The sequence below is a fragment of the Anoplolepis gracilipes genome, chromosome 15, assembly GCF_047496725.1.
Source record: "Anoplolepis gracilipes chromosome 15, ASM4749672v1, whole genome shotgun sequence".
Taxonomy (NCBI): Eukaryota; Metazoa; Arthropoda; class Insecta; order Hymenoptera; family Formicidae; genus Anoplolepis; species Anoplolepis gracilipes.
The window spans coordinates 6,513,408-6,537,245 of record NC_132984.1 but is presented as its reverse complement, the minus strand read 5'-3'; the positions used below and the strand labels follow the sequence as shown (position 1 = coordinate 6,537,245).

The 23,838-nt window shown below is 37.4% G+C and overlaps 2 pseudogenes; both read right to left on the bottom strand.

Moving 5' to 3' along the window:
* Window positions 1-11,060: 11,060 nt before the first annotated feature.
* On the bottom strand, window positions 11,061-16,308 carry LOC140674187 (uncharacterized; annotated as a pseudogene).
* A 4,642-nt stretch (window positions 16,309-20,950) lies between these two features.
* On the bottom strand, window positions 20,951-23,306 carry LOC140674186 (uncharacterized; annotated as a pseudogene).
* Between the last annotated feature and the right edge of the window lie 532 nt (window positions 23,307-23,838).

Below are 23,838 nucleotides of genomic sequence, written 5' to 3'. Positions count from 1 at the left end.
GTATATATTATAGTAACTCACATAGAATATACAAGTAACTAGTGAAGAATTGTGTGAAAATAAATCGTATGTTAACTCATCTCTTCATATCTTCCAAAGGCGCGGAAAATGATTGTACGAGCTTGAAACTTAAGAAGAAATAGTGAATAATAATGTCGCATTCTCGCAAATCTACACTTTTTATATTAATTCTTGAAGGCGTGTTAAGGTTTTCTTTGGGCAAAAGTATCCGAGACTTTAACAGTATTAAAATTGTCGTTCGGCAGTATCTTTTTTCAATCGGACGATTATTATTTATTCTTTGTGGAAGCAAGAAACGTGGACCCGGCAGGACGTAACACCCTCGACCTTACACAAATGTTGAGGAGAAACCCAACATTTACAAGAGAGAAGTAAGTTTCTTCTTTTCACAATTTTTATTAGCTATGAAGGTATTAAATTCGCTTCTTATACATATATATATATATATATATATATATATATATATATATATATATATATATATATCCGATGCTGTTCGTTATTAAGAAGGAGGAAAGTAAAGACGATCTGCTCCTTTGGCGAAAACCCTTCCTTCTTTCTTTCGTCCTTCTTTTAGATTTCCTTTTGTTTTTTTATATTTTTTTATTATATATTTTTTATATTTTTTCTTATTTTAATAACTTTAATAGGATTGTAATGCAAAACTATCTCTTTTTTTCCGCCTTATTTTTGATTGCTGCCGATTAGTGAGTCCGATATAGGTTCATGGAAGATTAGGAAATTCTTTTTTCTCGCATTTGTTTGTCTCTTAAAATTATGCAGCTGTGTTTGTTATTCAGTTTCATTTACAGAGAAGATTGCTAATGTTTCGTTATCGACCTCTTTTTTGTATTTGTTTAGACATTGTGTTCAAAATGATTAGAAAATTATTTGACGAAAGCGGTTCCGTTTGTCGAACTGTTTTTCGGTGCTTCCGGTACATTTGGAAGTCATATGGAAACTTGTTATCATTTTTATTATTTATTAGGTGATTCATGGTTCTGTGGGAGGACTTGGTATTAAATACGTTATTTTTCCTGTTACGTCCAGGCCCAGGGAAGAATGGGTCAATAGGAAGGGCGTAACAATACTCAAGCCGTAGTCAAACGTCTTACGGACGAGTGACTCGGTCGAATGAACTTTAATGTTCGGGAAACAGGAAAAACGACGGAATGTCGCTATTACAGTATTTCGAACGTTCGTTCGTTGGTCCTTTTTTGGTAAAAGAATTAATTCTATTACCCGGGACGGGACCACGTGTGATCTTTTATTGTTATTGGTTATGAGAGAGAAGAAAGGGAGTTAAATAAACTTGTTAACATATATAGATATATAAATACATAAGTTTATTTTTAAGTTTAATACTAATTCGCTTTTTCAATTGACTAACGGCCTCAAATTAGTTAATGTTTTTATGTGTGTGTGTGTGTGTGTGTGTGTGTGTATTGCGGGTGTTACATAAATGCGGAGGACGTCAACCAGAAAAAAAGCAGGGACAAGTATGATTTTAAAGATTTTATTTTGGTTGGAAGTTTAGTACAATAATTTATAAAAAATAAATGAAAAGGGAAAAGTGACAACGACAAAAGAGAGGATTTTAGAAGAAAGTAGATTTACTACTTAGGCTGCGGGTTTAGTCGTGGTTCGGTTGTGGGTTTAGTCATGGTTCGGCTGCGGCTCCTGTACCTCGTTCGGCGGGTGGTCAGCCGACGTTTCGTACTGACTCTAATTATTTAGTTTTTATTCTGAGTACATGGAATGCGAAGTAAATTGCTTGAATCAGCGAATGACCGAAATAAGTCAAAGTACAAATAAATGCTGAATAAAAACACTAATGGATACTTGAGGAACGAAGGTGGATGCCGAATTACTGAATGAAAGAATGAGTGTATGAATCCGCGAGTACTCCCTTTTTATATTGAATCTTGAGGGCGTGTTAAAATTTTTTTGGGTGGGAGTATTCTTGAGATTTCGACGTGTATATAAAAACTGTCGTTCGGCGAGATCTTTCTCCACTTTTTTTTATTATTGCTGATTGGTGAGCCCGGTACGGCCTCTTAGAAAATTTGAAGATTCCTATTTTGCATCGTTTGTTTGTCTTTTAAGATTATGCAGCTGTGTTATTCAGTTTCATTTATTTAGAGGATGTCGCTATCAATCCTTTCCGGGCATTTCTTTGGACATCGTGTTCAATGTTTAAAATATTAATTGGTGAGAACAGTTCTATTTATCGTGCGACCTTTTTATGACTGATCGGACGATTATTGTTTTATTTTCGTGGGAGGAAAAAAGTGGAACCGACAGGATGTAACATTCCAATAGATTAGAGTTATACTATCCTTTTCCTGTTTTTTTTTTCTGTGATAATAAGTTGTTATCGCGCGCTCGGTTATTATCGTGGTTCCACAAAAGTTGAGTCAGGATGCCCTGATGATTGTTGTGGAGGCGGTTAATCTTAAAACTTCGGGGAAAGAAGGAATCGTGCAATCGGGACGACGTAACAGACCTATGTATCGGTATTTGGTGGAAAACGGACGCGAGGTCGAAAACGCTAAAATATTTTGCACTTCCCACTGGTCCAATATTTCAGTTATTTTGGGCAGAGAGTACGCGTTGCTTATTGCTTTTTCATTTAGCGCGCAATAGTCTATCACCATCCTCCAACGTTTATTTCCTTTGAAATCGGCATTATTCAAAAGGGAGAATTATAAAGAGATGGCCATATTACGTTGTTATTTAAAAATTCTTGACTTGTCTGTTTATTTCTTCTTTATGAACCGGCGGAAGTTGTTTCGTATGTATAAGTCAGTCGTCGACGGTGGTTATTCTGTGTGCAATCGCGTCCCTGTCTCTTAATTTATCCCCAGATAAATGGAATAGGTCGTTATGAGGGTCGACCAGTGATATGACGTGTTTTCTCTCTTCCGCGTTTAAGTGATCGAGACGAAGTAGGTTCTGTATTACCTCGATTTCTTTCAATTCGACGGTTGGAAATATTAACTCGCATCGGTATCACCCGTGTTTATGACTTGATGATAAGCTCTTCCTCCGCGGTTGATTACCACCGTGTCGCCGAGATATACGTTCCTACAGATGTTCAATTTAGGGATATATCTGATAGAGATCTACGAGTTGCTAACCTTGATGTAAAAGGTAGCACGCAATCCAGCGGGGTTAATTACGTTGCGCGAAAGGTACGCGGATGTCCTGCCAAAGAATACATTGGTCCTTGAAGTCGATCTTAGAGGCGTCCCGCAAAAAGTCAGATCCTAGAAGTCCCTCTTGCGGAATCGGGAAATTATGTTGCACGACGTGCATTTCTACGGGGTGTCTCATGTAGAAGACCTGCACTGACTCAAAAGTTTCGATCCTGCCGTTCGTAATATCGCTCAGATACAATTTGTAGTATTGTGGATATGCGTTTTAGGATGTAAACTGCGTAATTTTACGAGATTTGGCGTAGCGTCTGTATCGATCATAAAGTTGGTTTCTTGTAGAAGTCCATCTGTAACAAGGGCGACGGTAGGCGTGTGTATGTATTTTTAAGATTTCAAGATAGCGATTCGGGAATATTTTGGCGGAATTTCGCGGGTGTGCCGGCTGAGGAGCGGTCGCAGGAGATCTCCTCGCGTTGTGGTCGTGGTAATATGGCATAGGTTGGCGTTTTGCGTAGTCGTTTTGTTTTTCTTTATAGAGGTCTGTTGGCTCTAGGCAGTCTTGAATTCCGTTGTCAATCTAATTTTTGCCGCTTCGCTAAAGTTTTAGCTAACGCATCAAAAGGGGAATTGCGGGGCAAGTGTGCCATTTGCAGCTGATATTTAAGGGGGAGTCCATCACAAAATGACTTTGCAGTCAAATTGTTTACGTCATCCAAGACTGAGATACCCAGTTACTCGTCGTTCGCATAGAAGATGGCAAAAGGTCCTTAACACGACTTATGTAAAGCATATGCTTATGGGGTTCAAGGTAAATAGTGCCTAGTACACGTTTAAAGTCGTAGCGCAATGATTAAAAACGCATTTTAAAGAGAAAATGTTAAATTTTAAGATACAATTAATAAAATTGATAGAAAAAATTTAGTTCTGCCCGTAGATGCCGTCTAAGTTGAAGTTTATTTTGCAATTTTGCAAGGTTTGCTTTAAAATAACGCCATTTGTAGAAAATTTTTATAGGAAAATCTTTGTTGAAGATTTTGTTTAAGAATTGATGAAAGATTAAGTGATTAATTTTTGTATATTGAAGTGATTAAAGTGGTAAAAAATAAGTGTGAGGAAAACAAGTAACAAGACATATAATAAATATACCTTTTTTAATGAAATATAAAATTACTATACATGTATGTATACGTTAAATATTTTTTAATACATATATATTTCTACTTGGATTCTTGAACAATGTAACTTGATTTTGATGTCTGTCAACTGGAGATAATAAGAATTTCAGTTAAATAACTGTTAAAACAACTGGTAAAACAATTCTATGAAATAAAGTCAGTTTTACATATAATTATAGGCTTGAAATATATTTTGTATCAAAAGTTTGATACGTAACAGTGCAACATCCTCTGTCTTTTGATACGCAAAATATTTCCTTATTTAATTCACGTAAAATTCTTAAATATATTATATAATTTATCATTATTCTATCTACAAATTCTAGATTATTTAGTTACAAAAGCCGCATAGCAAATGTATCGACGGCACAAGTATATTAAAACGATTATAAACTTCTTGCAACTCTGCATATTATATATAAAGCATTTAGAATTATATATAAACGGATTTGTAACAAATATTACATATATTGCGGTGTTTTCACAATCAAGAACCTAGAACTTATCAAGGCAGATTAATGAATTATCTAATATATACTTAATAAATATTATGTTAATTAAATATAATATGGAAAGAAAGATCTCTCTCTTTTTTCCATGTGTTATTGCTTGTTCCTATTGGCCATTGCCTGCATTCTATTGGCATAGTACAATAGGCCTAACTTACATTTTACGCGTATGTTTGTATACATATGCATACATTGGACGCATTCAGAAGCACAATCACAACAATTATTGAACGTGATTGTATATGCTCCTATATTTATCAAAATTTTAAAAGTTACGTCAATTATGAATAACCGTTCACTGAACGGGATTGTCATTTTGAATAGCAGAATCCACACCGGCGAAGTTTTTATGAAACAAGCCGGTGGGTGCTGGGACTGTCACCTTTGAGTGACAGAGTCCGCATCGGCGCCGTTTTTATAAAACAAGCAGATGGATGCTGCGATTGTCACCCTTGAGTGGCAGAGTTCGCATGTTTTTATGATATAAGCCGGTGGGTGCTGGGACTGTCATTTTTAAGTGATAAAGTCCGCACCGACGACGTTTTTATAAAACAAGCAGATGGGTGTTGGAATTATCACTCTTGAGCGGCAAAGTCCGCACCGGCGATGTTTTTATAGAACAAGTACATGAATGCTGAGGTTGTCACCTTTAAGTGGCAGAGTCCGCATGTTTTTATAAAACAGGCCGGTGGGTGCTGGGACTGTCACCTTTGAGTGACAGAGTCCGCACCGGCGACGTTTTTATAAAACAAGCAGATGGATGCTGCGATTGTTACCCTTGAATGGCAGAGTTCGCATGTTTTTATGATATAAGCCGGTGGGTGCTGGGACTGTTATCTTTAAGTGACAGAGTCCACACTGACGACGTTTTTATAAAACAAGCAGAGAGATGTTGGGATTATCATCGGCGATGTTTTTATAAAACACGCAGGTGGATGCTGGGACTGTCATCCTTAAGTGACAGAGTCCGTATCGATGTTTTTATAAAACATGATTTATATGTATGTATGTATAGAATATAAAAATAAATATAAAAACTGCATGATTTGCATCATTGTCTCTTCTGTACTTGTCAACATATTTTCTATATTTTGAGTATCTTATTTTTTTTAATTTTATAGTTTTATTAAAATATTTATTCTTTGATTGTAAGATTGCAAGAAGAATATATCATCAATTAGCATTTTATAAAAGATAAATATATTTCGATCTTTTATAATATTATTATATTTGAATTTACAAGATCTCTTGAAACATTGTATTTACAACTAACATTTTACAGAATGTTTCAAATGTTTTTTCTCTGCTTCTGTGTCTTTAAAAATGTGTTTTCGGTAACATTACCATCGACATTTTGCAAAATATTAGAAATATAGTCTTCTATAGTTTTCTTTCTTTGAGATATTTTCAGTTTATGAGATACATACTCAGTTTATTTTTAAAACGTTGGAATATTAGTTTATATAATTAATATTTAGTTTGCAATATTTAATTCATATAATACATTATTTATATATATTTAAATAAATAATTGATGCGTACATACGAATATGTGTAATAATTTTATATCATTAAGAGGTATATTTTATTGAATATTGTTATCTGCTTCTTTATTCACGTTTATTTTTTATTACTTCATCGCTTTAATACAATTTCCAGAAATATTAAGTCCTTGAATTAAGTTTAAATAATATTAAAATTGTGGAAAAGGATTTATCAATCTGTGTAACCAAAAAAATATTTATACACGCAAAATTTTCATTTGTTTCATCGACAAAAAAGATGGGTCAAGCATCCCCTTAATAGATAAATAAAATCCCGTTAAAACACAAGAACGTAAAAATGAATATAATAAGCTAATGAACTAATATTTAAATACCAAAGAGCTGGAAAATTATCTCGACTCGAACAGAGAGAAGTAAATATGTTAATCAATGGTTACGCGACAGAATTACTCAACTATCCTTGTCAGATTACACAAGCCCAGTAGTATTGATAAAAAAATAGTGACATTAAATTATGTGCAGTGTTACGTTCAGACTCGGGAAAGGATGCGTCAGAAGGAATTACGTAACAACCATCTCTCGAAACCGTACAGATCAAGTGTAGTGTCAAGTCCAACGAATTAGAAAGTTCAAAAACAGAAGAAAAACTTGGTATTAAATATGTTATTATAATTTTCCAATGGATTAGAGTCATACTGCCCTTTTCCTGTTTTTTCTTCTTTTTTTTTGTGATAATAAGTTGTTATCGCGCGCTTGGCTATTATCGCGACTCTGCGGGAGTAAGTCAGGATGATTGTCGTTGTGTAGGCGGTTAATCTTAAAACTACATGAAAAGAAGGAATCGTACAGTCGGGACTACGTAACATCTCCGCCTTTAGATAAATGTTGGGAAAAGACATAACATTTGCAACGGAAAATAGATTCCGTACGTCCGCGATGCGTTAATTTTATGTGTGTGTTTTAATTAAGAAAGAGGAAAGATAAAGCGACCACCAAAACCCTTCGTCTTTCTTTAACATTTTTTTTGTGTTTATTTGTGTATAAAAGGATACATATATATTTTCTTTTTAAATAAAATATTTCTTTCTTTTTTTTCTACGTATTTGTATTATAAATATTATTATAAAATATATATTATTATATATATTATAAATATATATTATTATTATAAGTTAGAGATTAAAGTCGCTAGTATTTAATTGTAAACAACGGGTTAATTAAAACGACCTGACTAGCCAAAATCATTCAATTTATTCACACGACGTTTCGACCATATGGTTGTGGTCCTTTTCAAGTGTAAACGTAAATTAAGAAAGAGAAGAAAGAATCCAATGGGACATGTTTAAAGGTAGAACTTAATTATGGAACAATTAAATATGTCACTTAGTTAAAATCAACGGTTATTAAATTTGAGATAAAACCAAACAACGAGACACGTCATGTCAACATGAGTTTTTAAACGAAACTGATAATATATATATATATATATATATATATATATATATATATATATATATTATTATAAAGAGCGCTATTTATAGGAGCACTTTTATCATTTGTTATTTTGCTTCACCTGAGAGCGCGAAATCTCAGCCCTATCATTCCTGAAATATAATTGCTTCTAGTTTGAAAACTATTGTAGCCTCGACATTTTTGTATTAAATTTTTCGCCTTAAAATGTTTTGAAGAACCTGCCATTAAAACATTTACCGGTCACTTTGGGACACCCTGTATATATATATATATATATATATATATATATGTATATATATGTATGTATATATATATATATATATATATATATATATATATATATATATATAATATAAATATATTTGTTACAGTATAGTACGACGAGTGGTATTGTCTTATATTATCTCAGCGGGAAATACGTCCATTATGACTTGAATGCTGAGTTAAGCATGCCCTAACTGCACAAGTACGTCTCGTAAGTTGTTGGCCCCTATCGGCTTCATTGTATACGATTAGTTTTATCGTAGCGCCTGTTTCGCCCATAGGATGAATTATTTTCATCTGTCCATCTCGGTGTTGTACTAGGATTTTACACAACTCCCTCGTTTTGTCGGGCCATTTTGAGGTTGTTGGTGAGGGGCTAGTATATGCCAAACCGCTTTTGATGCTCTGCCATGACAATTGCCGGAATCGATCTTCGAGAGTGTAAATATGCCCCATGGGTTTCCAGCTTATGTGGCTTCAATCCTTTAAGGCGACTTTTACCATGAATGTACTCCTGTTTATCTCTACAATAAGTCCTCGTTGCCAGCTGTTTTTTGCTTTAACAGCAATGAGTTCGTTTTCCTTTATGTCGTCAGGAAAATAACAGGGATACTTGTGTCACTTGTCTATCCGAAAGTTTAGCTTTTCTAGAAATTCAATTAAAGTTCCTTTTCCGTTCTTCAATTGTATCCATAAAAGAGATGAAGACTCTACACGAATAATCCGTATTTCCAGATTTCCACGGATTAGATCGTTGGTGTTGATCGATTCGACTTCCATGTCAAAGATTTCTAAAAAGAGCGAATGCTGTTGTTACGTCCAGGCCCGTGGAAAGGATGGATCAGAGGAAGGGCGTAACAGGAACTGTTCCGATGTCAAAAGTCTTACAGACAAAAGACTTGGTCGAGCGAGCTGGAGGCTAGCAAGACAGGTAAACGACGGGTGTCGTTATTACTCTGTTTATGCGAACGCTCGCTCGGTGGTCCCTTTTTGGTCAGAGAATCGAATCTCTTTTACACGGGACGGGACCAAGTGTGATCTTATGCAGAGAGTGAGTGAGGGAATTAAATAAATTTATCGATCATTTAAATATTTTGGTTTACATTTATTCAATTAACGCTATACATATGATCTTATTATTTTATACTTTTAGTATTGGCCTTAGATTTAAGTGTGTGTGTGTGGGTGTATGTGTGTGGATCGCCGGTGTTACATCGGTACGGAGAACGTCAAACAGAAAAGAAGGGGAATTAGTGCGATTTTAAAGTTTATCCTGGTTAGATTTTAATACAATAATTTATTAGGAAATAATAAATTTTGTGAAAAGTGTAGAGAGGGTTATGTTACGATTTCGAAGTCTTCGAAAACGCTATCTATTAGGTTAAGGAGAACGGAAGAGGACATAGACGAAAGCTCTGATTCTAGAGAGGAGAGCGCATCGGGTATCGGGATCTGCTGGGGAGTATTCAAGAGAGGAGTCGGGAAGTTCAATAGTGTGGTTTGGTGAACTATCCGAGAGGATTATAGATGAGGAATTAAAAAGAGTTGGGGGAGACGACGGCAGTGAGTCATCGGATATGTCGATGACCGAAGGTGAAAGAGGTACGGGGGAATATGAAGGGGAAGGAAAATCTATTTCGGGGTAGTAGTGTGTTGATGGGAAAAGCGTTTTCAAAGGGGGAGAGTCAGAACTGTTGTTATCGCTCAAGATCGCTTCGTCCGATCGACGGTCCCGGCTGGCTCGCGAGAAACGGCGGGTCGGTGGGATTTTAGGCACTTATGAAAAGAACAATTTTGAATAAAGGGAAAAGGAACGACGGCAAAAAAAGAAGAGAGAGGAGGAAAGTAGACTTACTACTTAAGCTGCAAATTGCGTAGTTGTTCGGCGACTGGATGAGTCGTGGGTTGGCTGCGTCGTGGTTCGACTGAGAGGTCGATATATTGCACTGACTAATGATTTTAGTCTCACGTCAAGCAACAACCGAAATATTTCGAAAGTGCACTAGAGCGCGACTTACTGGTGTCAAATTAATGAGTCTAATGTCGACTATTAACTGGGTCGAAAATGAATGTATCTTTGTGCGCGAGTATTCCCTTTTTATATAATTTTCTTGAGGTGTGTTGGGCGGGACCACGTATTGCGAGAGGTCCGAAGGTATCTTTTCTTCGCCTTATTTTGATTGTTGCTGAGCTCGTGAAAATTAGGAAATTTTAGAATTTACTCAGCTTTATTATTCGGTTACAGAAAAGATTGATAATTTGTTGTTTGTCCCTCGTTTGGAAATCGCGTCTGGGTATTTACGGTATGGTGTGGCAAGAACGGTTTATTTATCCCGCGGCTTTTCCTTATTATTAGTTGAACGATTATCATTTAATCCTACGTAGCAACAAGCCGTAATGTATTTTATCATCGAGCCCTTCTATATTTGTTGGGAAATCGTGTTGAAATGTTTAAAATATTATTTGACAAGAACGGTCTATTTGTCGAGTGACTTCTCGTTTATCGCTTATCAGTTAATTCTTGTGAGAGGAAGAAACGTGGAGCCGACAGGATGTAACCTAACACTGTGTTATGTTTCAAAAGGAGAAAGGAAAATTTCTTCTCTCTTTTGGGAAGAGGAGGTGGAGGAAAGATTAAAGGAAAATAATATCTAGTCTTTTAGTTGGAGTGTGTAAGAGGGTTTTTCTTCTGCGGAGGCTATATTGAGTTTAATATCATTCGAATTACGGTTTTCCGAAGGCGTGCTGGGTTGCGGGCCTTGAGGGCGTTTTCGTGTTTCCATGTATAATAGTAAATGTAAGAGAATCCCAGAGAGCTCCGAGTAAATATATTGACCATCCATACACGATATGTAGAGCATATCCATGTACAATTGTGTCTAATATTAACTTGAAAGCCGGGTAATTAAATAAATTCGGAGTAGTCCGGCACTAATATTACCAAATATAAGAAATTTACTCCAGAATTTCATCCACGCAGGCTATTTTTTCCATGTATGCTTCATCCCAAAGGTTAGAGATAGAGTCTCCTTGTAAAGAAGTGGGTCTTCCCATCACTCCTCTTGCTACTGTATTATGTACTAAAGGTCGTTCGGTTGAAAACATTATACGATCTCTGAGGTCCTTTAACTTTTTTTCAGAGTATATACCACTAGTGACGAGCGATCCTGAGCTTATGTATTTCCATGTAGGTCTTGTTAATGATTTCATGACTTCATGATTTCATGACAGTTGGAGGTAGAGTGTCCACTGGATTCAATAAAAATTTGTACCACGAATCTCGTAAGAGTTACATGGCAGGTGCGAATGGATTACATGTAGTTTGCATTCTTTGTCGTAGCAGTATGTGAGTCTGGGACGTTAAAAAGTGCGTCTGATTTCCTCTGACTACCGGTAGTTGATCATAACACTCCGTTGTTCGTGCAAGTTTCACATCTACCGGTATACATTTAATTATGTGAATTATTTCTGCTCGTAGAGTCATATATCCAGGTCCTTTCATTAAGTGATATGCGAAAATGTCTAGTGTTTTCGAGTGGCTATAGCTAGCGCGTTTTGTAGCATTCTTCGCTCTAATTTGCATTGATGTAACAGAAAATTCCTGTATAGTTCGTTTATTTGAGTGCGAATGTTTCTCTACACACATGAATTTAGAATTTATATGTGAAAATGTCGAGATTTGCGGTGCGAGCATATTTTTTAAAAATTTCGCTTCCGCGTATTGTTTCGAAGATTAGTAATTTAGGATGTTCGGTTCGGACGAGTGAGTATCCGCAAATGTCTTGTTTCCCTTTGCTGGTTAATGCAAAGATCGCATCTTGCATGGTTACTGAATAAACTGTTTGAGGATAATCCTTGTTATTATCGAGTACCTTATTCGCGTATCCTTCAAATAATAATCCATAATTAGAAAATTTGCAAGTATCGACCGGTACAGGGTCCCAGTAAGTATTTCCTCTTTTTATATCAATACAATACGTAGCATCAAATTCGCATGCGACGCCAGATCTGAGTTGCACTTGGTTGGTATTTATTTGCACGTCGGCAATGTAATCTTGCAATGTAATTCTTACGGTTGCCAATACAATTATCTTCGTTTATGTTCCATAAGGATCAGAGTATGCTCCTCCGATGCATGTTCCGTCATTGTCGACGCCGCCAGCAAGTGTTATTGGGCACGAGGTTGTGTTAGGTTCAGACTTGAGAAGGATGAGTTAGAAGGAAGGGCGTAACAGCCAGCTCTCGAAACTGTACGGATGTAGGTTTAATTATCAGGTCCAAAAACAAGTCAACGATAATGAATATCGCTATTACTTGTTATTTTGGACATTCGTTCGAAAGGTCCTTTTTGATAAAGCAAATTAATCCTTATTACGCGGGATAGAACCAAGTGCGATCTTTCAACCGATAGAGGGGTTAGAAGTCACGAAGAGAATTGAGTTTTTAGTATTACATAAATTTATTCATAATTTTGTATATACAGGGTGTCCCAGAACAACCTTCCGTCCGTAAAATGACGTATTCCTGACACAATTTTAAGACAATTTTTCCTCTACCAAAATTTGATTTGAAGCTTAGTTTTTGAGTTATAAGCAAAAATAATTAGCAAATCACACATCGAGTACAGAAAGCAGATAGGCGCGGCACACCGCGAGCGCGGGCGCAGCTGACCGTTCGACGAGTGATTACCGCCGCATGAGTCGCTAACTATTTTATCTTATAACATAAAATTATGCTTATGCCGGAAATTAAAAAAATTATGCCGGAAAATCAATATATCGATCAGTCTAAAGTCGTTAACGACAATGTCGATGAAGCGTCGCCGTCGCGGAGGCTGTTATTTCTCTCTCTCTCTTTCTTTCACTCACTTTGTTCCTTTCTTTTACGCACACACTCAGACATACACACATCGCGTGTAGCAATCAGCTGATCGCAGCGTCCGACGGCCGGCGATTCGGAACAACTTTTGGTCATTAAAGTAATGTTATTTTAAGGAATACGTATTCCTGACGTAATTATAAGACATTTTCTTCTTTACCAAAATTTTATTTAAAGCATAATTTTATGCTATAAGATAAAATAGTTAGCGACTCATGCGGCGGTAATCACCCGTCGGACGGTCAGCTGCGCCCGCGCTCGCGGTGCGCCGCGGCGCTCCTGCCTGCCTTCTATACTCGACGCGTGATTTGCTAACTATTTTTGCTTATAACACAAAAACTACGCTTCAAACCAAATTTTGGAAAAATTTAAAGAAAAAATTGTCTTAGAATTGTGTCAGAAATACGTCATTTTACGGACGGAAGATTGTTCTGGAACACCCTATATATTACATCTAATTATTGCTAGGTTTGGTTACAAATATATGTATATGTGTGTACGTAGGCATGAAATTAAATTATAATTATTCTCTAATTGGTGTTCGCGTGAGTACGTGTGGGTGTGTTTGTGTGTGCGTGCGTGCGTGCGTGCGTGCGTGCGTGCGTGCGTGCGTGCGTGCGTGCGTGCGTGCGTGCGTGCGTGCGTGCGTGCGTGTGTGCGTGTGTGTGTGTGTGCGTGTGGTGGTGGTGGTGTGTGGTGGTGGTGGTGTGTGTGTGGTGTGTGGTGTGTGTGCGTGGTGGTGTGTGGTGTGTGTGTGTGTGGTGCGTGTGTGGTGGTGTGTGTGTGTGTGGTGGTGTGTGTGTGTGTGTGTGTGTGTGTGTGTGTGTGTGTGTGTGTGTGTGTGGTGTGTGTGTGTGTGGTGTGTGTGTGTGTGTGTGTGTGTGTGTGTGTGTGTGTGTGTGTGTGTGTGTGTGTGTGTGTGTGTGTGTGTGTGTGTGTGTGTGTGTGTGTGTGTGTGTGTGTGTGTGTGTGTGCGTGTGTGTGAAGGCGAAGGAGACATTGAAGATTCCTGGTAATCTTAAGGATATGCAGGAAGATGAAAGTTTTCAAAGACTTCCGTGACGATATTCCAAAGGTCGTCCGAGGATATGGATGTCAATGACGGAAAACGTAGAAGTGATGGAGGTTGAAAAGAAGAAAGTGTTTGACGGGGGATTTTGCGTGTTCGAAGGCAATCACAAGGCTTGCGATTTATTCACTCTTTTTAATTATTTGAGAAGTCGCGGGGACCGACGCCTGGGCAGTACTGACTTCTTCCAACGGTTTAAATATCTCCTCCCCTTAAGGCGTAACGGTGAATCAAAAATTTGGGCACTATGTAAATTTAAAAGAAATAATAAGTAAATAAGAGAAAGATGAGGGGAGAAAAAAAACTGAAAGAGAAACAAGAGAAAGAGTAAACAAAATGGATGTGGACTTACTATTGAGTGATCAGGGTTCAACCGGATTTCCTTCAGTGGCGTTAATTACGTCTTCGAGTCTGCAAAATGCTTCATGGTCAAATTGCGCCGTTGTCGTTGATTCGTTAGACTTGAAACGTCAGTCCGGGTGGTTCACCGATAGATTTCCACTATTCATTTTCACTGGGTGACGGGTTAAAACAGACTGATGAAATTCGAGAGAGAGCTTGTGCTTGTCTTTTCCCAAAAACCTCTTCTTTATATGGTTTTTGGGGCAAGATTATTTCTTATGTGATACTGAATCATATTATTCTCTATGCTCTCTGCTGATAGATCTATCAGTTCCAATTAGAAACTCATCTAACCTTGTCAGGAACCCGTTTCCTGTTTTTCGGAAGTCATATGGAAAAGGATGTGATTCATGATTTTGTGAGAGGACTTGGTATTAAGTACGTTATTATAATTTCCCAATAGATTAGAATCGTACTGTCTTTTTCTATTTTTTATGATAACAAGTTGTTATCATAAAAAATAGAAAAGGACAGTACGATTCTAATCTATCGCGCGCTCGGTCGTTACCACGACTCCGCGAGAGTCGTTGAGGTAATATGCTCTAGTGAGTGTTGTAGATGGTTAGTCTTAAAGTTCCGCGGAAGGAAGGAATCGTGCAGTCGAGACGACGTAACAGTTTTTTGATTAGATTTTATGTAAGTGGTTCCTAACTGGTAACTACTCTGGTTGTGCATTCGTTTACATATATCGCGAGGTATGTCTCCTACGTATGAATATTTTTCGTTATATACATCCATGGTATGAGAGAACCCTCATTTCCTGATTATTCAGTTGACTTCAACTTTACATTGTATTACTTACACGGATTCGAATTCGTTGATTTGAAAGTATATTTCATCTTGACTGACCTTCTGCGGGGGGGATGTCGCACCAATAGTCAATAATGATAGTGTTACGTCCAGGCCCGTGGAAAGAATAGGTCAGAGGAAGGTCGTAACAGGAACTATTCCGAGGTCAAATGTCTTACCGACGACTCGGTCGAGTGAGCTGAAGGTTAGCAAAACAGGTAAACGACGGGGTATCAATATTACATTGTTTATGTGAACGCTCGCTCGGTGATCCTTTTTTGGTGAGAGAATCAAATCTCTTTTACACCGGACGGGACCAAGTGTGATCTTTCGCGGATAGAGAGAGGGAGTTAAATAAATTTGTTAATCATTTAATATTTCGATTTACATTTATTCATTTAAATCCTAACGTTACACGTATGATTCTTTTATATTATTTTTCTAATAGCGGCCTTAGATTTAAGTAAATGTGTGTGTGTGTGTGTGTATGTGTGTGTGTGTGTTAATCGCGGGTGTTACATAAGTACGGAGGTCCATTAGCCAGAATAATGAGGGAGAGAGTGAGAGTCTAAAGTTTATGTTTTGGGTGGAAAGTTTACATATTTTATTTTTGTTATTAAAAAAACTATGTATGTTTTACAAGTTCGTTTCTAATTCTTGGAATACGGAATCTATAATTTCAAGGAGTTTAGGGATAAGTATTCTTGCTATCTCTAATCTCAAGGAAGAGAGAGGGTCAGGATCTGCGGGAGTATAGGCGAGGGTTACAGAACTGCCTACGGAATCGTCAGATATTGTTAATGTGGAACAATTAGAAGAATCTGCTGAAGGAGTGAGAGGTCTTGGTGACCATGAATCGCGGTATATAGGAGAGGTATCGGGAGATAGGGGTACCGGTGAATACGAGAGAGTAGGCCAGTGTTCTACGGGAGAATAGTTGGTGCGTGAGTAACGTGTGTATAAGAGAGAGGAACACTGTGGGTACTCTAAATCGTAATTGGGGGACGAGGATGGAAAAATATCGTCTTCACTGGAAGAACGGCACGGTTCGTCCGGTCGACCCATGGATGGCTTTTGAAAAATGGCGAGTCGAAGATACTTTAGGCACTAAAGCAGGGCGACCTTTAGTACGTGACGGGTAGAACTGATTTAATTAAGCTCGACTTACTATTTGAGTGAAGTCAGTAGTCTCGTGGTGTTTCCTCCGTCCTGTTGTGCTGCAGCTGAACGTTGAGGGTTGTGTTCCTGGGTCGCGCACTGAATTTATGATAAATGAGAGGCCAGAACGAAAGTCAAGCTTCCGAGAGAAATTACTGGTACAACACTACTGTCTATCGACCCCGAATTTCTGAGATGATCGACTTTAAAAGTTCTAAAAGCTTGAGGAGTGTTAAGAATAATGTTTTTAAGCGTTCTCGCAATTCTCCCTTTTTATATAATTTTCCTGAGGCGTGTTAGACGGGACCACGTATTGCGATTGGTCCGAAGGTATCTTTTGATTGTTGCTGAGCCCGTGAAAATTAGGAAATTTTAGAATTTACTCAGTTGTGTTTGTTACATCCAGGTCCGTGGAAAGGATGGGTCAGAGGAAGGGCGTAACAGGAACTGTTCCGATGTAAAAAATTTTAACAAAAACAGACGAGTGACTCGGTCGAGCGAGCTGGAGGCTAGCAAAACAGGTAAACGACGAATGTCTTTATTACTCTGTTTATGCGAACGCTTGCTCGGTGGTTCCTTTTTGGTCAGAGAATCGAATCTCTTTTACATGGGACGGGACCAAGTGTGATCTTATGCGGAGTGTGAGTTGAGGGAGTTAAATAAATTTACTGATCATTTAGTATTTCGATTTACATTTATTCATTAGCGTTATACATATGATTTTTATTTTATATTTCTAATAACGACCTTAGATTTAAGTGTGTGTAGATAGCGGATGTTACATCAGTACAGAAGACGTCAACCAGAAAAGAAGGGGAACGAGTGTGATTTTAAAGTTTATCCTGGTTGAAATTTAATACAATAATTTATTAGAAAGTAATAAGAATTTGGAAAAAGTGTAAAGAGGGTTACGTCGTGATATCGCAATCTTCGAGAACGCTATCTACTAGGTTAAGGAGAGTGGAAGAGGACATAGAAGAAAGCTCGGATTCTAGAGAGGGGAGCGCAAAGGTATCGGGATCTGCTGGGGAGTATTCAAGAGAGGAGTCGGGAAGTTCAATCGTGTGGTTTGATGAACTATCCGACAGGATTATGGATGAAGAAAAAGGTTGAGGGGGACGACGGCGGTGAGTCATCGGATATGTCGATGACCGAAGGTGAAAGGGGTACGGGGGAAGAATCTGAAGGGGAAGGAAAATCTATTTCGGGGTAGTAGTGTGTCAATAGAAAAAGCGTTTTCAAAGGGGTAGAGCAGTGAGATTATGCAGCTGTGTTTGTTGTTTATTCATTTAGAGGATCTCGCTATCGATCCTTTCCGGCATGTGTTTAATAATGGTCCTTTTTATTGCGCGTCCCTTCTTTTGTTGATGACTGATCGGACGATTATTGCGTTGTTTTCGTGGAACCGACAGGACGTAACAATACCGTCAGAGTCGCTTATCGCTATTTAGAAATTTATTATAAACATCTGTCACTTTAGGTAGTCCGTCAGACGAGCTCTCTTGTCAAATGTTTCTTAAATTTTCGTCGCCGTTTTAAATTTACGATTATAGTTTTAAGTATCTGCTTCGAGTTACGGTGACTCTGTTTTATTTCAAATTCTTTTAGAGTTTAGAGAGCCGTTCTAATGTTTATGTTCAATACAATTTCTAAATTATCTTATTTAGAGTTGGTCTCGCCTTTCGGGGGTTTTTGTTAAAGTTTTATTGTCCACGTAACGTAAGATTCGTGGGGTGTGACTAAAGTGACAGCTCTCACGGTTTGATATTTCGCCGTAGAGCAGTCTCAAAAGTAGCCCAGTTAACACTAAGTCCATTAGGCGTTGAAGGTAGCGGGTTTTTTTAGACTGAAAGACATCCGGTCGAATTCATAGTGTCCATAAGGGATTATAAAAGTTGTTTTATGACAGTTTTCAGGATCCATTTTAATCTGGTAAAATCCGGATGCTAAATCGCATATCGAAAAATATTGTGCTCTCCCTAATTGATCTAATATTCTGAGGAAACCGATATTGACGAGTATTTATAGGTTGATCGTCTACAGTTGGTATTTTGTGCTGTAATACATGAGTTGTGGTTAATTTTTCTCCCAGAGTATGGAATCTATCTTGACTGTTCATTATTAACTTTATTATGCTGTCTCTCTCGATTCTGTTTAAATATTCCAATCTTAATGATTGTATAATTTCAGTGAGTCGATCTTCTTTTTCTTCTTCAGTGATTATTCAACATTTTTCAATCTTGACTTGTTAATTTTCTTTATGTTTTGATTTATGCGTGGCTTTTGATTTTACTATAATTTCTTGAGATTAATTTAATAAAAGAGAAGTAACTTTTGAAGACGGTTTATTTTTGTATTGAATATTCAAAGGATTTTTTATATTATTTTCGTTATATTTTTGAGCCCTTTTAAAGAGTTCTTTTGTACTTAACATGAGAGGTTTCTGATTTATCATTTTTTTATAGATAATCTAACCTGCGAAATTTTGAGGTCTGGGAAGGATAAAAGATTTCTTCCCTCATCAAAATAGGATTTTGTCGAATTAAGTAGTGAGGTTTGGTAACTTCCCTCCTCATAATCGACGGACTTAGGATTTTCTGTCGAAGTTTGGAAATTTCCCTCCGAAACCCTAGAATCATTCCCTTCTTGGGAGGCCTGGTAACCTCCTTCGAAGATTTTGGAGTGAATTCTTCAGGAGAGGTTTGGTAACTTCTCTCTCCGAAAATTTTTGAGTTATCGATATTTTTAATTTCCCTCAATTTTGTTTTTATTACTTTCATTTGTTACGTCCAGACTCGGGAAGGATGAGTTAAAAGGAAAGGCGTAACAGCCAGCTCTCGAAACCGTGCGGGTCAGGATGTAGGTTTTGAGACGTTTCGACCACAACCATATGGTCGAAACGTCGTGTGAATAAATTGAATGATTTTGGCTAGTCAGGTCGTTTTAATTAACCTGTTGTTTATAATTAAATACTAGCGACTTTAATCTCTAACGTATAATAATATATATGTGTTTACATGTGTTTGTTATTAAATTACAATCATTCTCTATTTTATATTCGCGTGAGTACGTGTGGTTGTGTACGCGTGTGTGTGAGTGTTTTAATCGAGGGTGTTACATTAGTGCGGAGGACGTCAATCAGAATAGAGAAAGGAGAGAGAGACTCTACTATTAAATTTTAAATTCTAATTGGAAGTTTACAATAATCTTATTAAAATAAAAAAAAGAAATGCAAAATAAAGAAGTGTGTAAGTATGTGTATAGGCGAAGGAGACATTGGAGATTAAGGGTATGCCGGAAGGTGAAAGTCTTCAAACACTTCCGTGATGATATTCCAGAGGTCTTCTGAGGATATGGACATTAATGATGGAAAACGTTGGAGTGATGGAGGTTGCGAAGGAGAAGGTGTTCGACGGGGAATTTTGCGTGTCGCGTGTTCCGATTTATTCGTCCTTTTTGATAGTTTGATAAGTCGGGGGGACCGACGCCTGGGTAATACTGATTGCTTCCAACGGTTTAAGTATTTCCGCTCTTTAAGGCGTAACGGCAAACTATTGGTTTGGGCACTATGCAAATTTAAATACATGAAATAATAAGTAAATGAGGGAAAGATAGAAGAGAAAAAGAAACGAAACGGAACAAGAGGAAGAGTAAATAATATGGAAGTAGACCACTATTGAACGATCAGGGTTTAAACGGACTGGCGTTGGTTTCGTTTGCGAGCCTGGAAAATCCTCCGTGGTCCAATTGCCGTCGGAGTGTTGCCGTGGATTCGCCGGTCCTGGTGGTTCACCGATAAACTTTTGTCGTTCATTTCACAGAATGACGGGTTAAAGTAGACTGGTAAAAGAGCTTATGTTCGTTTTCTTCCAAAACCTCTCTTTTATATGATTTTTGGAGCAAGATTATCGCTCATGTGGTTCTGAGTCATATTATTTTCTATGTTCTCTGCTGATAGTTCTATCGGTTCTAATTAGAAATTCTTCTAACGTTGTCAGGAACCCGTTTCCTGTTTTTTTTGTGCTTCCAGTGTATTTGGAAATCATATGGAAAAGAATGTGTTTCATGATTTTGTGAGAGGACTTAGACTTTAGTATTAAGTGCATTATTATCATTTCCCAATAGATTAGAGTCGTACTGCCCTTTTCTGTTTTTTATGATAACAAGTTGTTATCGCGCGCTCATGATTTTGTGAGAGGACTTGGACTTTGATATTAAGTGTATTATTATGATTTTCTAATAGATTAGAGTCGTACTGTCCTTTTCCGTTTTTTATAATAACAAATTGTTATCGCGTTCTCAGTTGTTACCACGACTCCGCGAGAGTCGTTGAGACAGTATGCCCTAGTGAGTGTCATAGTGTAGACAGTTAGTGTTAAAGTTCCGTGGAAGGAAGGAATCGTGCAGTCAAGACGACGTAACACATTATTATTTTCAATTTCTTCTTGATTAATTTTTTCTTCTTCGTCTTCGATTATAAGTTTCTGTTGATTTCATCATTTGTGAATTTTTTGTCTTCTACTTGGTTGCTTAAAATTGTTTTCGGTTCTTAATCGTCGAATAAATCGTTTAAAGATTTTAAGCGCAAAGTAGAAACTTGAACTTCCATTTCTTCGTGCAGAGTGTTTATGATGTTTAAGTATGCCTTTCCAGTGATGTTTTCTACGATAGTATCTTTCAAGTGAATTCCGGATGCTAGTTTTAATTTGGGTATATATCCGACTTTAATTCAGGATTTTCTATTCTCACCTAAAATAATGATTTGGATCATGGAAGTACTATAATGGCTTCAGGCGATAAAAAGAGTATGCTGATTTTGAAAATATTCAAGTGCCCTTGAGCGTAGTCAATTTTTGACGTGGTTTGTTTGAAAAAGTCGTTTCCGAGTATGCCAGATTGTGAGATCGGGAAATTGTTAGAAACGATCTGGAAAGTAACCGGTATTTCGAAAAGAATTAATGTAATTTCGCCCAGAGTATAAACAGAGTAATTATTTATATCATTTAATTTTTAAATGTTTGTATAATTAATATTTATTCCTTCAGGCACGAGGTTTTAATAACATTCGGTCTACACTTAATAACATTCGGTCCGGATTCTGTATGAAAGTTACGTTTGCCATATCATTGATGATTATTTGAACGTTAGGCACGCGACTCTGTTTGTCGAGATTTATCGTTACTGGTCGTATTCTCGTTTCGGTTTTATCTACTTGGCTACCTGAGTTTTGTGTGGGCGCGTTTCTGGTTCGGGCCCCTGCTTCGCACTCGATGTCGAGGGACTATTGTAGTTTCCCTGCGTCTTATTTTTCTTTTGATTATTAGCAAGGCGCACTTGACAGTTTTCTAACAGGTGTCCCTGCTCCTTGCAATATCGACAGAACAAATTTATATAGGTTCTGCTGTCTTATGTTGGATCAACAATCTTTTGCAACATGACTAAAATTGTTACAAATCTGATATGCAATCCGGAGCTTATTTTCATTTAGTTTTTGCAACAGTTGTTAGCTGAATGTCTAGGTTTTTTGCACTATTGGCAGATTATTGAGATCTTGTTAGCTGTATTGTTGACATTCCCTCGTCGACAAGATTTCGCATCGTGATCGGGTTTTGAACATAATTGACAGATAGTTGCCTTTTCTTGTATTATATTTACCGGTCAATGAGAGAGAGGGAGAGAGAGAGAGAGGGAGAGAGAGGAAGGGAGAGGGAGAGGGAGGGAGAGAGGGAGAGAGGGAAAGAGGGAGAGAGGGAGAGAGGGAAAGAGGGAAAGAGGGAGAGAGGGAGACAGAGAGAGAGAGAGAGAGAGAAATTGAGGATCACGGTATCGGCATTTATCCGCTGTGTGTCCACGTTTTTTGCAAAGGCAAATTAGGATGTCGGGTCCTAAATCTGTTCGGTTATTAATTGTTTGAGATGCTTGTAAATATTTCCTGCAATCGTTGGCCACGTGTCCTTCCTTATAACAGATTTGACAGATTTCTCGCGAACTGGTGCTCCTTTGTCTTCCTGAGTGGTCCGTTCCCTGTTGTTAATCTGTCATTTCTTGAAGCTCTCTCTCTATTCTTAAAGCGTTGGCTACTGTCTATCTACTGGCATTTACCTCTGAAGTTTATGAAATTCTTTGCTCAATTTCTGGTTTCAATCCTTTAATGAAGCATTTGTTCATCTGTGTTGTCTTTTTTTATTGATGCTTTAATATTCTGGTCAACCGCAATATTTCTCGAGGTTTTATATGCTTCTAAAATTTGTTTCCCCAAGAATTTAACTCTATTTGCATATGTTACCACGTTTTCGCTTTTTTGATATATACATTCTAGTTCTCCTTGCAACTGATAAACATTTTTGGTTGGTCCGTATATGTTTTAAATACATGGTTAAGTGTGAAACGCTATCAAAATTTCGATCTTGTATTGTGCGACGAGCTTCACCGATTATTCTTGTTCTTATTATTTTGGTTAGTTGTGGTTCTGTCTTTTTAGGTAACATAGAATTTGCTTCTTTACATCCTTCAATGAAATAATTTAATGGGATATTTTGACCGTCGAAATAAGGAACAACCTCAACCGCGTATTTGAGAGTAGCAAAAGGATTATTCTGCGTCATTGTGTTATCGTAAAAATTTTCTAAATCTATTTCAACTTTAGATTTGGCGCCGTTTATAGGAGTATCGCTATCGGACGTGTCACTGATATAGGAATCTTGTTCACTATTTGTCTCAGTGACTGTTTTGATTGAAGAAAAATTAATAATTTTAGGAGATCGTGTGGAAGTAGATGTAGTAGATGTTGAAGTGTAAGGTGGTTTTGGTTTATCGAATTTCGGCTGTTTGTATTTTTCTAACGCTAATTGAAAATTTCGTTCTACTTCGTCTTTATCGGTTTGCCCTCTTGTCTCTTTACTCATTCCAGCTCAAAGATCACACATTTTAATCAATCCCGGACGAGCCCCCAAATTTTCAGTATGTTACGTCTAGGTCCGTGGAAAGAATGGATCAGAGGAAGGGCGTAACAGGAATTGTTCCGATGTCAAATGTCTTATCGACGAGTGACTCGGTCGAGCGAGCTGAAGGTTAGCAAAGCAGGGTGTCGTTATTACACTGTTTATGTGAACGCTCGTTCGGTAGTTCCTTTTTGATCAGAGAATCGAATCTCTTTTACACGGGACGGGACCAAGTGTGATCTTTCACGGAGAGAGTGAGGGAGTTAAATAAATTTACCGATCATTTAGTATTTTGATTTACATTTATTTGAGTTATACATATGATCTTTTATTTTATACTTCTAATAACTTAGATTTAAGTGTGTGTGTGTGTGTGTATGTGTGTGTGTGTGGATCGCGGGTGTTACATTGGTACGGAGGACGTCAACCAGAAAAGAAGGGGAACGAGTGCGATTTTAAAGTTTAACCTGGTTGGAATTTAATACAATAATTTATT